Genomic DNA, 18,339 nt, shown 5'->3' with positions numbered 1-18,339 from the left:
ACTGTAATTCAAGATTATCTTTGATAAGGTTAACTTACTTGTTTAGTGTTAAAACAAAATTTTACTCACCTGAGGCTTCTCACTGGACCCAGTCTAGTTTAAGTTGGACCCAGTCTGACCCCAAATCCAGTCTGGTTTCTAAACAGGACCCTGTCTGACCCTGGACCTCGTCTCGATTTTAAATTGGATCTGGTCTGACTCCAGCCAGTTTCTATACCTGATCCAGAAAAAAAAAAAAAAAAACTCAAATAATGTCTGAAAGCTTATAACAAAAAAACTGTGAAAGTAGGATCCAGGACCTGCGAGGGACTTACCCATGACCTCCAGGGGCAATGGGAAAGCGGTGAGCTCCAGGGACTCAACAGGAACCTACTCCTTGTTGCTCACCATGCCTGGGGTCCACTGGGCATCTCCTTTGGTTTCCTCTTCTGACACCAAAACTGTTGAAAGATAAAATGAGGCATATTCAAAATTTTAAGAGTTCATTTGAATAAAAATGGATTCAAAGCAGGCAGCACCAAACCAGAAGTGGTTAAGAGCACTCACCAGTGGGACAATTCTTTCCTTTACTGGGGGCTCCCAAGAATCAAGAGATGATTATAAAAAATATGGAATAATTAATTCAGAAAATATTCACCGAGTGACAGCTGCCAGCATTAAGTCTGGGGCTGAGGACTTAAAGATGAATAAGGAAGTCTTTGCCCTTAAATAGCTTACGGTCTAGAAGAGAGATTGTAAGACTCAAAGTGGGATGTCACCAGTGAATTCAGGGAAAACCGTAGATCAGAAATTTTGCCCATCCCTGAGATTGTTCAGCGTGTGGTACAGCTTCATGTGGGAAATTTTCTTTCTATTAGCTCAGAAAATGGTTAAGCCCTCTGCCCTTTCTGAAGGTTGAAACTATTCTGAATTCATGTGCTCAGCTCCGTTTTACAATTTGCTTAAATTGTTTTAGGAGCACATCTCTCTTTCTTAAATCTCCTCCCAGGAGAGGATTAAAAGCCCTGCTGAAATTCAGGGAAAACGTAAAATAAGATTTTAGCTTTTGAGCACCATGCGAGTTGCAGAAATTCAGGGAAGACGTAAAATTAGATTTTAGCTTTTGAGCACCGTGAGAGTTGCATGCACCTCAGAGGCTGCGCCAGCAGGCCAAGTTGGGCAAGACTCACGATGAGCCACGTGCCTGAGTTGGCACTGACTGGACTTTTCCTCTCTGCACGTGTCCGGCAGAGTTATAGGTTGAGACTAGGAGAAATTTGTGTGTGTGTGTGTGTGTGTGTTTTAAATTGGGGTGTTTACTAAAAGTCATGAAAAAGTTCAAATATGTGTACAAAACCTTCTAAAGAAGCTCATATACACAATTAGAGAATTTCCCTGTATGGATGTATATATTAGCTCTTCTACTAATTACCTTCAAAATAACTATATGACAGAAAAGAGTGGGTAAAATACAGTTGTTAGCTTCTCACACCACTCAAATCGAATGTCAGAATAACAAAGAAATTAAAGAATTGGCCTGGATAATTGTCCTTCATTATTTCAGTCCATAAGCTGCATCCAGGGGACAAAAACACCCTCCACTGAACACCTCCCACTCTGTCCCCTTAATCACACTGTATGAACACAGAGGTCTTTCAAAGAAAGGAGTGGAAAAGTGGTCCTAATTTAGCTGAGAAACTGAGTAGACGATGTTTGATTTTTTTTTTTACTATTACATGTAAATTAGCGTAAAATTAGAGTAGAGTTACTCTTATTTATACAAACAGCATCTATAATAAAGTATCAACTTGAGAATGGCCAGGAGGACCTTGCAGATGAAATGAGCACTGGACCACATCTTGACAAAGACAAAGACATACATTCATATATAAGGAATTAACGTAAAAGTGTTCCAATAATACCCCTGGAGAGACTTTTAAAATAAACAAAATCTTATTGAAGATTTGTTTTCAACCCAAGCTGTTGATAAATCCAAAAGATAAAGCCCCACTGAAGATTAGTTCAGTCCAGAATGAAAAGAAATGACATAAAGAAACAATCCAATGTGAACCAGAATCAGTAGATACAGAAAGAAAAGCACAAGTCTCCTGATCTTGTTACATCTTAGAAATATTGGAGAGAAGCTATTAAATAAATATATTTAAGATAAAAAAATCATAAGAAAATAATTTGAAAAAAAATAGAAAATGAGCAGGATACTAAGACCAAAAGACAGATAGTCTTGGGGGAAAAAACAACAGATCTTGAGGAATTAAAAAGATATTTTCTTTAAAATTACCCATAGTGATAAGATGATTATTTAACTGGTATTACATATTGAAGATATTAGTTGAAGAGAAATTCAGAGATAAAGATGTTGAAAAAACCTAGGACATCAATCAAATAGACAGAAGTTCAACATTCAGTTCATAGAAGTTCCTAAGCTGAAGACAGAAAGTAAAAGCGGCTGCTCAAAAGATAATGTCTGAGAAATTTAAAGAATCAATGAAAGACATGAACCCTCTGATTTAGGAAACATTGGAGGCAGAAAAATCACACCTGGGAATTCAAGTAGAAATGAAACAGCAGTAGATAAAATAGAGACAGAAGGTGTGAAAGGTGGCCAGAAGAAAAATGAATTGTTTACAAAAGGATAACAATTAAACTGGCAGTATTAAAAGAAGCCACAATATGATAGTATGTTCAAAATGCTGGGAGAATATCATTGTAAATCTAGGTAGCTAAGCTGTCTTTTAGGATAAAGAAAAAAACAACATTTCAGACAAGAACAAAGAATTTTCCACTAACAAAACCTTGCTGAAAGAAATTTTTAAAAAGATATTCTTCAAGAAGTAAAAATAAACTCAGAAGATGTGAAATTCAAGATGAAATGGTGGTGTTGACATAAATAGACCAATGAGACCAATGAAATAGAGAATCAGGAAACAGGTTGCACTTCTACAGTCTAATGATTTATGACAAAGATGGTAATTGCAGAACAATAGAGAAGGTGCTGAGTCAATTGGATATCCATATGGAAAAATTATACTGACACCTTCCTCACACCATACACAAAATTAAATTTCAGATCAATCAAACGTGAACGGTAAAACAATAAAGTTTTTGAGTGAAAACATAGCAGAATATCTTCATGACATAGCCGAATATCTTCATGACCTTTGAGTTGGCAGACTTGTTAAACAGAGCATTAAAAGAAAGTGGTAAACTGGCTTCTGTTAAAATGAAAAATTCTTGTTCAACAAGAGATACCATTAAGAGAGAAAAAGATAAGCTGCTCAGTAGAGGAAATCATGCATAATACATATATCTGAAAAAGGACATATGCAGAATGTATAAAGAACCTTTATCAATCAATCACAAAAAGACAGAAGACTTAATACAAAAATTGGCAAAAGAAAACTTCCAAAGAGGATCTACAAATGGTCCAAAAAGCATATGAAAGGTGCTTGTGTTCACTAGTCATAAGTTCATGCCAAATTAAAACTGCAGCGCAATATCACCACAGGCACACTGCAATGATTAGAATGAAAGACAGATATGTACACCACGTGTTGCAAATAACGTGAAGCCACTAGAACTCTTATGCTGCTGATGGGATAATAAATTAGTACCACAACTTTGGAAAATTATTTGGTTGTAGCTATGAAGTTGAATATGTGCATGCCTTAGGCTTTGGTGATTGTGAATAAGCCTCAGTTTACTTCCTGCTAAAGGAAGATAATAACATCTATTTCACAAGGTTACTGTAAGGATGAAATTAAAAGTGATTACAGTTAAAAAATAGAACAACCCTTAGTTTAGTTTGCTTTACCAGTCATCACGGTGTAATTACAGTATTTTGCAGAGTCCGAGTGCTTAAAAGTTGATTGAATCAAATATTTTATTTAAATAATAAATATTTAAAGAAAATTTCTTCTTTTGCACCATGGAAGAGAAAAAATAAAGTTTTACTTCGGTGAACAATAGACTGAAGTGAGCATCGGCACAAGTCTGTGACGGACACTTCCCTGTGTCACGTTTAGGTGCTTGGATTTCAAACTGGGCTCAAATTCCAGCTTTGTATCTTCCTAGGAGTATGATTTATGGCAAGTTATTTAATTGCTGTGAGCCTCTTTTTTTTTCGCCTTTCTAAATTGGAGATAACATGTCTATCACGTTATAAGCATTCAACAAATAATATTTTTACTGTTCAGTAGAGGTAGAGATGAATATCATGAAAGGGTTTAAACTTCCAAGTTTGTTTGAAGAAGAAAAGGAAATGCCTGAGTCAATGAGTAAGCAAAGAAACAAACAAAAACCAGAAATGCTTTGTGGTATTGAGAAGAGATTCCCAGGGACCATAAAAAAATACCATATAGTCAACTCGAAATATTCTTAATTAGACTTTATAAACATTCAATATATACATAGAAAAAGACACCTTTAATTCAGTACTTTCTTCTCTAACTTTTGATTTTGTTTGCTTATTTCTCAAGTCAAAGAGATTTGATCTAATTCACATTGACATTTCCGTAAAGAATTATAGGGGTTTTTGATTTATTTTGGCTTTTTCTTTGGCTGTGTTGGTGTGATTGGATAGATCAATAGATCATGAGCTTTAACCAATTTTTAATCAACTGTGTTGCCGCTTAAACTCTTTACCCCAGATAACATCGCTGTCATGTAACGGCAGCTTTCAGATTTGCAAATGCAACATCCTGGTGGAACAGCCTGGTAGGAAGTTATTTTCAAGTAAGTGTTCCTAGAAGTTCTGTGAAATTCATTTTGACCCTGGGTGGGGAGGGGTTGGGGATGAGAGGGCTGAGTTCTCAGGGCTAACTCCAAGTTCAACCAGAATGGTTCCTTTGTTTATCTGCTTACACAGTGAGCTTTTCTACATAATAGGAGATGGGAGGCTATTGCTATTTTTAACCACAGTTACTTTTAATTAGAATCGAATTAGTAATTAAAGGAATATTTTCATAAATTTGTTTAGGCACATTCAGCAGTAAGAGAAAGAGTATGCTTACTTGTTCTGTATCATAAAGAACAAAACACTTCTGCACTGTAAAGAAATCTGGTAACGGTGGGTGAGAAGAGGAGGAAGGAGAGAGAGAGAAGGGCAGAAGACAAGCAGAGACTGGGTGAAGGACGGTTCAAGAAATATTCCTTGTGGTGGGAATATTGACCAAATGGTGATGTCTACTCTTCCATTGGAAATCATGGTGTTTCTCTGATGTAAGACCCTCATCTGATTCTCTCCCATATAATAAGTAGAGCTTATTGCGTCATGAATGTTCCTTATAATTTATATTGCTAAGAGGGCTGAGAAGATGTTAGACACCATACTAGAGGCAGTTCTCATGAAAAGGGGCTCTGAGGTAGAGGAATCCATGAAAATGTCACCACAGCAATTTCATATAAATCCACGAGGACAGTCTGACTTCCAAGGGGTGTAGAATTTTAGGGGTTGGAAGTATTGAACCAATAGGTCTAGAGTGTGCACCTGGAATCGGGGCTACATCAATAACGGCTCATTTGAAGAGAGGATTTTGTGCTTAGTGTGAAAACTCTTCCTGTAATAAGTGATTCTTGCAATTACATCCTATTTTGACCACAGAAAAAGCCATCGTACGTTCCATATACCATAAGAATTTTTACTGGAGCTGAATCTGCTACAAAGATCACAAAAAAACGGTTTAACTCAACCCTTTTCTGGCTAAATGGGAGGGAGCATCCTTACTAATGGCATGGAGATCATAGTCACAAAGAATTGTTGATTTCTGAGAACTAAGGAGGACCAAAGAGGGCCCTCGGCAGGGGACCTTTAGCTACTTCACACTTCAGTAAGCTTTTGCTGTACAGTGTGAATTTCCCTAGAGTGTAGTGTTTGCTAGTCAACACTTGGATCCACCATTCTAAGCCACTTCATTGGTCTAAGTGTGAATCTCTTCTAAAAACCTAATGGTAAAAAGTTGATGGTTAATACTCATTTGTTGAATGAATAAATGAATGGATGAATGTCATTTAAAGCTTTGTAAATACCATATTATGTATTGCTAAAAACCTTCTAACCTATTTTTTAGATATTCTTTCATTTTGAAGGGAGAAATATAAATGTGAATCTTATATTAGCACTTTGTTAACTGTGAATGTAAAAACGGTATTTAATAATACCACTTCTGATAGTAGAATTTGGATATGAACCTAAATAGTAGTCACACAGGGTCATTTATGTGTGGTCATAATTGGAGGAGCTGTAGAGCCAATTTGCATGAGATACAATGAGGCTTCTAAGTGAAAGCTCTTCCTAAGAAAGACAGAGTCAGAAAAATAAATCTGAGAATATGTCAAGATTAAAGAAGATTGGCAATTTGGGGCCTGTGTTGATCCTATTAACCTTTAGCCCTAACGGTTTCCCTTCCCCCCTCTCTTTATCCCAGGTTCTTGTGCCAGAGTACAGAGGAGTGGAAACTAAAGAAATGTATTTGAAGTAGCTACTTCATTAAAATGTCTGTTAGGCATTGGTACCATAACTCAGCGATATTCTGAGATCCGTATAAGAGAAATGTGAAAAAGGAAAGAGAGAATGATGTCCCTTACTTGTGCAGAGAATCCTGAGCACAATGAAGCCTTTATACATCCTAGATCCTGGAGTGTTCACTGGTGGCATCAGCCCTTGAGGCCTTTTTGGCACGGGTGTATGGCAATCATAGAGAGGCATTTGTCCACCCATTCATTTACACATTCGTTCAACAAAGATTTATTGGGGTCTTAGACAGGATTTAATTGAGTGGCACAAACCCCTTTTTTGAATTAGTGTTGGACCAAACAGACAAGTGGATCGATAACTTCCAGGACATTGTGAAAGAGGAATGTACCATGTGACATAAGATTATTTAGATGGGCAGTCAAGACTACTCAGAGAAGATTTCCATGCCAGGGTCACAGCCTGAGTGTTAAAGGAAGAGTACGTGTTAGAAGAAGAAGGTTTTCATGGCAGCGAGAAGAGTAATTGTGAAGCACACAGACATGAGACAAAACTAAATCTTCAGAATATTTTGGCAAACTGCATGCTACCATCTACATGGAGCCTTCTTTGGTTTATTTAAATAGGCCGTAAAATTCATAAAGCATTAATTTTGAAATACTCAAAGGAAATAGGCACATTTTTCAATTTAGTTAACTCCTCTGTACTTATGCCTCTTACGCTCTCCTTTCTAATATTGACTCAGGTATTTCTGTTGGTTGTTTATCTTCCAGTTGGCTTTTTACAGTATCCTAGGTCATGTTTTGTGTTTGCCAAGCAATCACTGTGAATCCTTTCTTGGATCATAGTGAAAACTCCAAAGCTTCTCTGTCTTCACCCTGCCTCAATCACTACCTCTGTAGAATTATAACCAATCTCTAGGTTTTTACATAAACTTCCTTAGCACAAAAATTCACAAATCAAACTGGACATTCTTTCTGCTTAGCTGGTCTTGGTAGCTGTGCTCTTCAATTGACCCCCTCACACGTGGGCAGTTTCTATAATAAAGTGAAAAATGAAATTATGTTAATTTAAAACTTTGTGATGTCTTCTGATATCCATTCCAGGTGCCTGTGGTTCAGATAGATATTTTTGGCAATGTTCTGCGAAGTTGGAAAAACATCGCTCTGTGGGTTTCTGAGAAACATTTGCAATTTTTCTCCTATGCATTGTGCTAGTAGCAACTTCTAATCAGCAGGAAACCGGGCATGAGCGATTTATCCATTAAGTGAGTCATTTGAGGTAAGCAAAAGAGAGACTTGCTGATGCTTAAAGTGATATTTTTACATTTTGGTCAAAGGCCATTTCTCATAAATGTTTTAAGATATGCTAAGCTGAGAGTATTTTGGTTCAATTGTTAGTGGGTTAACAAAATCTCTATATTTTTACCGTGATTTTTTTTTAAAGAACTCAAAAATAGCTATGGGACTTTTTCCAAGACTACTTAAAAATCACTTTTGAGTTGAGATGTCAAACTTTTAAAATCACTTTTGGAGAATAAGAAATACATTTAAATGTATCAATTAATATAGAAATAAAGTTTAAAAACCAAATAACAAAAGCAAAAGAAACTCAAATGTTATAAATCATCTAATCTTTAAAAGACTTTAAAAACTAAACTTTTAAGGTGCGATTCTGTTCGTATCACTATCTGGTTTCTACATTACTTTTTCCAATTTTTTATTTTGAAAAATTCAAATCTATAAAGAGTTGTAGGAATAGTACATTCATCAAATAATAACATTTTACCACATGGCTTTGTCTTTCTCGAATACTTCAGCATGTACTTCAGAAAACAAGGATAATCTTCTACATTACTATAATAAAATCATCACAATCAGGAAATATAACATTGAAAAATATAATTGTTTAGTATATAGTCCACATTCAAATTCCTCCAGTTGTCCAAATACAATCCTTAATAGACTTTTTTTGATCCAGACTCCATTAAGACTAACATTACATTTAGTTGTTATTCTCTTTAGTCTGTTAATAAAGCAAAGCTTTGCCAATTGTTAATAAATCAAAACTAAACTTATTACAACTAGTTGAAGTAAGGGAAAACCATCTTGACAGAACAAGATTCTCAAAATAGATAATTAAGTTCAAATGGTTCCAAATCGGAAGAATGCACCCCAATATGGATTCGTCTAATGGTTTTCTCAGGATTTGACTGAAGCTAAACATTTTTGCCAGTCATACTACAAAGGTGATTTTTGTGTCCTCTGTACAGAATATGACGTCAGTTTGTTTCATTATTGGTGACATACGGCTTGATCATTTCTCTAAGGTGTTATCTCTCAGGTTTATTCACTACACAAGTTCTTTTTAATAAGTAAGCTGTGTGTGGGGGGAAGTTTATGAGAATATGAGTATCATATTCTGCATAAATCCACTGATATTATTAGCTCCTATTGATTATTTCTGTTATTACTATGATAGGTGAAAAATAATAAATTTTAATTTCTGTAATTTTTTGACTTTCTTTAGTTGGTATTTGTCTGTAAAGAAGAGCTTTTCCTTTCCCTTACTTTGTAATTATTATTATTTAATAACAATGTAGATATTAGGCTCCTTTCTTATTGCAGTGTGTTGTGCTCTTATTCATGTTGATACGGAAGCCATTCCACATGTGGCGAGTGGAGCTTATTCATGCCGGCTCCAGGATCCTTTTGAGACAGTCCTATAATCTTTAAAAGAAATTGCTTACTTTCTGCAACAAGGAGACTTTCTAGTCTTATCTTGTACATTACCTGCCTTGGTCCTGGAATCAGCATTTCTCCAAGGAACGCAAGTATTTTTCTATGCATTTCCAAGCCATCGTCACCCACCCCCTGCAGGTGGTCATTTCATGGCTTCAGGTTTTCACTTCCTGTACTTATTTTTTTCAAAATTAAAGCAATATTTACTAAATATTCCTTCTCATTCTTTCTTACCCAAAAAAGGAGTGCATTATAGGTACTTTATGGAACTTTTTTTTTCGCTAAAGAGCTTGTTTATCCTGGAAATCACTACATATGAGATAATAGAAATTTTCTTCTTATTTAAAGCTGCATAGTACTTCATTTTGTGGTGAACAGTCATTTACTCAATCTACTGTATATGGGTTATGTTTTTTAATTGTATTTTTTAAAGTGTGTCTTAACTGTAAATTCCTAAATTGGGATCATTATGTCAAAGGGTTAACACATGTGAAGTTTTGTTAGATACTGCCAAATTCTTCCCAGAGGGCTAAATCTATTTTGTATTTATACCAGCAATATATGAAAGTCTGTGTTTTCACAGCCTTCAAACAGACTGTTCTCAAACTTTTGTTTTTGTCGATCTGTTAAAGAATATATGGATCTTAGGATTGGTGAAATAACTATGACTTTTTTTATTACTAGTGAAGTTAAATGTGTTTTCATATGTTTAAATGTTATTTATATGTCTCGTGTCTCTTTTTGCAAGCTATTTATAACTTTTGTCTTTATTTTTATTTGGTTTTGGTGTTTTCCCCTGTAATTTGAAATGTAAATTGAAATGCAGAATTTTTTCAATATTTCCTTTTATTACATCAGTATTTTGAGTTATAGTTAGACTTTTTTCCACCCAGTTTAGAAAGGAATACCATTGTGGTTTTCTCTGGTAATTGTATAGATGTAATTTGTATATTTAGATCACTGATTCATTTGGAGTTTATTTTTTACTCTTTTTCTTTTCCAATTCTCATGCCTCTAATTGTCTCTTCTAATCTAATTTCATGGGCAGTGCCTCTAATTTATTGTTAAATAGTAGTGGAGATGGAAAGTATTCTTGCCTTGTTCTTGAACTTGATTGGCGTGTCTCTTTTTCTTCCACATTAAGATTCTGGTGTTAGGGCTCAGATATAGTATTATATGTATGTGTGTATATTTCTATATTATAGAATAATTTTAATCAGAAATGGGTGTTGGATTTTATCACAGGCTTTTTAACATCTATGGAGATAGTTATGTATTTTTTCTTTTTATGCCTATCAATATAGTGAATTTTACAAGTGAATTTCTATCTTTGCATTTATTAACCTTCAATTAGTGATGATATGCTATTTTCTTAATTAGTATTGGATTTTGTTTGCTAATATTTTATTTATGATTTTTGGATCGATATTAATAAATAAACTTGGTATGTGCTAAATGTTTTCAGTTTAAGAACAATGTTATTACTGCTGCCTAAAAACATTTTGAAGTGTTCCTTAATTTTCTGTGTTCTGTAACAATTTGTGCAGCGTTGGAATTATCTGGTCTTTGAAGTTTTGGTAGAATTCTCTATGAAATCCTCTGGACCTGACTCTATTTTGTTGGGTGGTCCTTTAATAACTCTCTCACTCTATGCCTCTTTCTGTCTTTCTGCCTTTCTCATTCCCTCCCTCTTTCTCATATGGAAATCGTCTGCTTAAACTTTTTGTGTCTATTATAATCAAATTTGATTAATTATATTTTTCTGAGATATCTATTTCCTCTAAGATTTGACATTTCTTTGCATAAAGTTGTGCAAAGTATTCTCGTAATATTTTACATCCTTCTGTTTCAGTTTTGTCCTTGTCCTTACCCTTGTTCTTCAAGCATTGTTGTCACCTTTGTTTTAATCTGAGATCTACAATTAAGTATATTTAGTGCTCAAAATCAGTCCTTCTGCTAAAGTTTTTTCAGTCATCTCTTGAGTGGAGTAAGCTTTTCCTGCAACTGAATTTGTAGGAAGGACTCATACAGTATTCCCTGAGTTCTTACAGGATTAAACAGTTTCAACAGACTTGATGCTTGTTTCTCTCATTATTTCAATTTTGTTTTCTCTTAGTTATTAGAATGTCTTTCTTAAATCTCCCATATTAACTTTGAAGTTTAAGCTTTCTCTCCTTGACACTGAATAATTTAGTTAATATTATCCTATGTTAATATTACTATTAACATATGCTAATATTTATCCTAATATTGAAAAATTAGTTTCATAGTAAATGAACTTAGATGTCCATTTCTCTTCTAAATTTTGGAATTGATAATTCAAGGCTTTTTAATGTAAGTTTTTACTTAAGACTGTTTAATTCAGTTTGGAGTGTTATGTTGAAGTTTTTAATTAAGTTGGTTCTTTTTAAATTTGCTGGCTCTTATTAGAATTTTCTATCAGCTGAGATCTTTTGATTCTCCTTTTATTGTTTTCTTTTTATCTTAGGTCTACAGAGAAGTACTCTGCAATTTTCTGTTGATTCAGTGTTTTAAAAAAATTACTCTGGAATGGCAACAACAAATGTCTACATATAAGCTGAGACTTTCCGATGGCTAATTAGGTCTCTGTTCAAGAGTTCTCTTTTCTGCTAATCTATTGAAGTGCATATATTTATTTAATGGATAGTGCTCTTTTCAGGGAAAGAGGTTTTGATTTGTCTTCTCTTTTTATCATGTCTTTTTCTCTTTCTTTAGAGAAATAAATTTTCTTTTTCTTTTACATTCTTGCCTTTCACAATGAAGTCTCGAATGTGTGCCTCCCCTTTTCATATTGCACTTTTCTCCCCGAGAAGTGGTGATATAAATGAATGGAGTAAAATAAAAATTATACAAGAAAAGGAAAAGAAAAGCAAAAATAACTGGAAATTCTTAAGAGAATATGCTACTTGGATAAAATTGATAGAACGATGAGGTTGAAATAACAGATGATACATTGGCTTAAATATAAGTTGGATTTATTACTTCTCATTACAAAAAGGTGAAGTTGGGTTAATTCTGTGACTTCTTGCTCTCGAAGACACAGGATGCTTTACACTTGACATTGCCATATTGAATTTTGTTTTTATATTTTCCCTCTTATGTTCTAAATCACTTGGAAAAGAGTGTTCTTATGTAAGAAATGGCAAAAACCAGAAGAATGTCCTTTTCTTGAGTGAGTAGGGTAAACGTTTTTAGAATCTTAACTTCCCCTACTTCCACAAACCTGGTTTTTTTCCTTTCTGTCTACTTGTCCAGATTCCATAAAATCATATATAAGTTTACCGAGATTAATTTTTAGATGAATCAATATTTCCTTGTCCTGGACCACAAGGTATTTAAATTCTGTGTTCTTTTAAAAAGCAAAAAAGTGTATGTGATGATTGTTGATTAACTCACCAAGTGTGTCTGACACAGGTAATAAGCATAACAAATTCCTCTAAAACATAAGGGCATTTAATTGGAGATAAAATAATAAGAACATCCTAAGAATCTGAAGGATAACAATCTTGAAAATATCGTAGAGTAAGGTAAGAATCATAGTATCATCTTAGAACACATATCTGAGAGATAATAATCTTAGACCATTCAGTAGGGTCTTAATGATTTTTCTCTCTAGATTAGAGTAACTGTAGGAGGTCTTTGGGAAGAAAGTCACAGCACAGAGAACTTAGCTCTTTGCTGTTTCTAAAGATTCAACTCCTAAAATTTGAGATCTTACATTTGTGGACAGTCAATATCAATTACCTGTTAATGATGATCCTTCTGGTTCTACAAACTTACAAAGCTGGTGCCAAATTCTCCCCTTACACAACATAGTGCCCAAGAAAGTGTTAAAAATTACCTCATTGTATCCTTATTAGGGGTCATACTTGAAGAGGCAAGGAAATTGAGCATTATTTTCCCCCAACTTCTCTTCCCCTTTTGGGAGAACCTGTACGTTAGAAATTGTGCCTCCTTAGTCCTAACGACTAGGCCATGCTGGGTAATGTTGACTATAGTTAATAATACTATACTGCATATTTGAAAGTTGCTAAGAGAGTAGACCTGAAAAGTCCTCATTCCAAGAAAAAACATTTGTAACTATGTATAGTGATGGATGTTAACTAGACTTATTGTGGTGATCATTTTGCAATATATATAAATATCAAATCACTATGTTGTATACTTGAAACTAATACAGTGTTATATGTCAGTTATACCTCAATAAAAAAAGAACACAATGACACAAAACAACATAATAAAATGTAAGGTACATCATTCCATTAAGAAGAAAGGAAAATGAAGTAACTGTTTACTTAAAAACAAATCCAGAAAGCTAGATATGATGACTATTTCCATGATAAATTTATTGTGGGGAATATCAAAATTATACAATTATTTATATATTCCAATATAAATTGTTTTACAAGTATTGCCTATCTATTCTACTGCACCTTATTGACCTTAACACTATTTTGGTCATTATACATATTATTTTTCAATAAATCAACTTTTGAATACTTACTATGTGTCAGGCACTGTGCTAAATTGCTCTGCATAGCTCCTTATTGAATAATTGCTAGTATTAATACTTTGTACAGGTGAGGAAACTGTGGCTTATGAAGTTTAAATGACTTTGCCACTATAACACAGCTAGTGGGTGGTATAGTTGGGTTTTGAAGCCATGTAATTGTCCTGTATGCTTAACAAATTTAAATGTAAATATCTATAGAATTTATCACAGTATTCTTGAAGTAGAGAACAGAATAGAAAGGGGTATACTCTGTCTTCCATAGACAGGCCCAAACTTCACACCGTATTTGAGACTTGTCTAAGGAGATAAATTGATTATAATGAATTGTCTGCATGGCATTCTATGGTCACACCCAAGAGAAGTTTCTTTAGCTTTGCACCTGTGAAATGAATTGTCAGCAGTGACTCCATTTTGTACCCTGGACTTCATCTTGTTAAAAATATGAAACTGTGCTGATCTTGCTGACTTGCCAAAAGGGAGTTATTTGCTGAGACAGAACTTTCTGAAGGACTGTGCAAAAATATACTTTTTCTGGTAGCAACAATATGTCTTTGAGTAAGTCAATAAGCTGTAACATAAATTTACCCTCCTTAACAAACAATGGAGGTAATTGTTCTGGGCTTTCCTTCTTGCTGATAAAAACTCTTGACTTTTACTCTTTAAGGAAATATTTTTCTGGACACTGCTGGAACCTGTGTTCCCTGAATCGCAACTCTAAGACCCCAAATAAATGCTCTTCTTTTGTTTCGCAGTTGTAGTTTTCTTTTCTAAGTTGACATATTTGGTGTCAGAGAGGTGGGACGTGAAGCGACTTCCCACCTGTTTCCGGTGCTGCTCTTGGTTCGGAGCAAGACACCTTCGTGAGCCTCTTGTACGTTGTCATCTCCCTGATGGCCTCAGGCCCGGGTGGTGAGTCCTCTCGGTTCTGAACCTCCCACCTCGGTTGAGGTTCTGGCTTTTATTCTGGGTATCTTTTGCAACTGGCTTAAGAGAGTTTACTTTCTTTTTTGGTGAACACATACTCGTAGCAGGAAGTCTGCAGTCAAGGACTGTTACAGGGACTCAGCTCCATTTTGGGACTCCTGCTGGATTTATGTTAAAAAAATTATGGCCCCTCTGTATATAAATTTTTAGAGAAAGGGCACTGGTATATCAAGAATGATTTAAAACTTGCTTGGCCCTAATGGGGCTCTTTTGAAATATATAAATTAGTTTATTTGCATGCACAGTTAGAAAATATGAGATCTAAAACTAAGCAAGTGGCATGGGAAGCTTATTTTAATTGGTATGTTGAAGCATCCTGGGAACTCGCCCATCTTGTTCAAAAGGGAGGAAAACACGTGATTCTGCTGTTTTAGAATAGCTGTTGCACAACAGTGCCTCTCATAGTAGAGGAGTTTTAGGGAATCCAAAGGCAAGATAGATTCCACCTGATCCATGGACCAGGATCTTGTGCCCTTTTGGAAATGGGTGAACTTTTGGATAATTTGGGATTGTAATAGTCATTCTGGAGAAAGTTTGTTTTGGTTAAGTCCGCCTTAAGAGGCACCCTTGAAAGAGAGGGTTCCAAACCTCTCAGAGACAACGGAATGCATTCTTTGGTGTGCAGAAGCTTCTGAAGGAAAAAATGACTTCAAGAACAGCTATAAAAGGATCCTCACAGAATGCAAATAAAAAAAAATCTTTAGTAAAAATCTTTGACCTTTTGATTTTGTTTTTAAAGATTTTTTAAATTTTTTTTTCCTTTTTCTCCCCAAAGCCCCCTAGTACATAGTTGTATATTCTTCGTTGTGGGTCCTTCTAGTTGTGGCATGTGGGACGCTGCCTCAGCATGGCTTGATGAGTGGTGCCATGTCTGCGCCCAGGATTCGAACCAACAAAACACTGGGCCGCCTGCAGCGGAGTGCGTGAACCCAACCACTCGGCCATGGGGCCAGCCCCAATCGCCTTTTGAGCAGGTAACCTTAACCTAGTCCATCTGTCAGAAACACAATTTAGATTCAATGATTCTTTTGGGTTTTGTACCTGAGACATAGCTAAAATTTTTAAAAATCTTTGTGTCTCTCTGTATGTCTATTTATGTATATATATAGAGAGAGAGATATCTCCATATACATACATGATATTTTTCTACCTCTGGATGGTATTGCCAAAATTTACACAGATTAAGTATTCCTAAAGTTCTCAGAAATATAAAAGCTAATCCAAATGTCTTTCGAGTTCACATTATCTGAGCTTAGGCACGCCTATAGAGTTATCAATACTGAATGTATTGATACATACAAGTTTTTCTACCTGGGTTTACTAGTCAAATAAACTCATGCTATTTCTATTACAGAATTTGTCAACAGGAAAAATAACTTAAGATGATGGTTAACTATTTAATGTCTAATCCAAACATAATTGTTAAAAACAAGTATTTAAATAAATGTAAATAAGATAAAAGCTTACTAAATTAAATTAAATAATGGATATCCATTGAGTATCTAAATCATTTCCAGATATGATGCTTACTAAGACATTATAAGTTTGTCTAGTTTTGGCTTTCTAATTTTACTGAGAAACAAACAATATTTGGTCCATCAGTAGGCATGTTTTGTGCCACATTGAAAAGTTTGCTGTAAAGAGAAATACGCTTCTAGAAATTATGAAATGTGTTTATGGGTTTGCTAATCTACTACAAGATTCTAACTATGAGCTTATAATCTAAGATAGCTCACAATTGCCTGCTTCCTGGTTTTCACTGGAAAGCAAAGATTACAAAGAGTTAAAAAAGTTGGAAGAAGAGCTGAGAATACAAAATGAACCAAAGAGAAAATGTCAGAACACTTAGGGTGATAAACAGAAATTAACTCTGTGCAAACTCTGTGCATTGATGCTGAGAGAATGCAGGCAGAGCAGCAGGTGCCTCTGAAAGATCAGAATCAATGGAATTCTCATGAGAGCTTTTTCCTACTATGGGAAGATTTACTGTAACTTTTCATTTTTCAAACTGTTGTCACAGACCGTTGATAACTTATGATTAACGTTTATTTAAATAGAAAATATACATGATATCTACATTTATCCATATAGATAAATGGATAATGTATATCTTCAACTTTATCTATAATTCATGAATAAATTTATTGTAAATTTATATGTTGCATATAAATAAAAGAAAATAATTTCATAAAATGCCAAATAGAAATCATGTATGACATATATTAAACATAGGAAATACATCAGTTTATTAAATTTTTATTTAGATATTTATATGGTTTTATGTATGTAGGTAAATTCTGGACCATAATACACTATATTTCTTGCTGTGGAATGGTTCAACATGTTTGAAAGCCACTGCTCTTATACCACAGTAAATTAAGCCACAGAAAGATCTTTGCAGCCAGATGGAGAGGCCAGTACAAGAGCACCCATCCTTTCTGTCCTGTACACACAATGATAACTCCTCAAGGCCTGGCTGTAATCACTCTCTGACAGGCTCATAGTCTGTTGCCTTGTCTTTTCAGATTTGTGGCCAGGCAGCCATCTTTGTTTAAAAGAACTTTGTCCATTTCTTACCACTACTTGCAGGGCTGGGAATTCTGGTGGTGGCTTCCCAGATATTTATAGCTCTGCCATCAGTTTAGAAGTCATTGTTCCATCTTTCAAATCTTTATTCTGCCCACTCAACTTAGAGCAACCCTCTTCAGTAATAATGTGGCAATCTTGTTCTACCTGCCTGTTCTGTCACTCCCAGTCTAGCAGAGTAACGTCAGGATGAACCTATAGACACAAGTGGATATCACGCCGTAATTTGCAAAAAGTGTATGGTTTATTTTAACTATATTAGGTATAAGGAGTTTATATTCATTTAATGTAATGCACAGGCAATTATACTACCCTCTCAGGTAAAATCTGTTATTAGTCTGTAACAACACTTTGCCTCATTTCTTTTCTAGACAAACTGTAAGCTTTTGAAATTGAGAGAGTGACTGTATGAAAAGTAAGCAAGAAAAGTAAGAAAACAAACTAGGCAGAGAATTGTAGAAACTTTATGAAAAAGGAATCTTTAAAAAGAAATTTTAATGTGTGATCGAGCTGGCTAAGATTAAAATGAATTCATTGAAAAATAAATATTAATAGCAATAGTACACTGGTGAAAATTAGAAGTTGGACATTAATTAAAAGGACAAAGGACAAAGTGCTTTATTAAAAGGACAAAGTTTTCTCAGATTACTGGTCTGCTCTTAACAAGAAATCATAATAAAAATTTCTTTATTTTTAATGTAATTTGCCTAGAAAACAAAGATCGTGTGTTTGTTCTTTATGAAGTCTTCAACTACTTAGAAAAGCTGAGTTTTGTCAATGTTAAAGGAGCTGGGTTTTGCTTAAAACTACATAACCGTCTGTATTTGCCCTTAAAATCTTTTGTCGCTTTGGTTAAATGGATAATTAAATATTGTTTCATCAAAATCTATGATCCTTTCTGATCAAATGTTTTAAAACCTTTTTGATATTTTTAACAAACTTCCCTCAAATCAAATTCTAAATAAAGTCTTTTTAACCTGAGAGATGTTAACCTAATTAGGCTTATTCAATATGTTAAATTACAT

General features: G+C 34.5%; 1 long non-coding RNA gene across 6 annotated transcripts in view; it reads right to left on the bottom strand.

The window, feature by feature from the left end:
* Window positions 1-18,339, bottom strand: part of LOC139039873 (uncharacterized) — a 423,143-nt gene that overhangs the window by 9,305 nt on the left and 395,499 nt on the right. For all 6 annotated transcript variants that reach the window (XR_011493095.1, XR_011493091.1, XR_011493094.1 and 3 more), the window contains 2 exons: window positions 315-440; window positions 70-217 (listed from right to left, as the gene is read on the bottom strand). This is a non-coding gene — a long non-coding RNA (uncharacterized lncRNA). The remainder of the gene's footprint in view (window positions 1-69; window positions 218-314; window positions 441-18,339) is intronic.

Source organism: Equus asinus, chromosome 12 (assembly GCF_041296235.1).
Source record: "Equus asinus isolate D_3611 breed Donkey chromosome 12, EquAss-T2T_v2, whole genome shotgun sequence".
Taxonomy (NCBI): Eukaryota; Metazoa; Chordata; class Mammalia; order Perissodactyla; family Equidae; genus Equus; species Equus asinus.
Note: the sequence above shows the minus strand (reverse complement) of the source record. Positions and strands in the feature narration are given on the sequence as shown.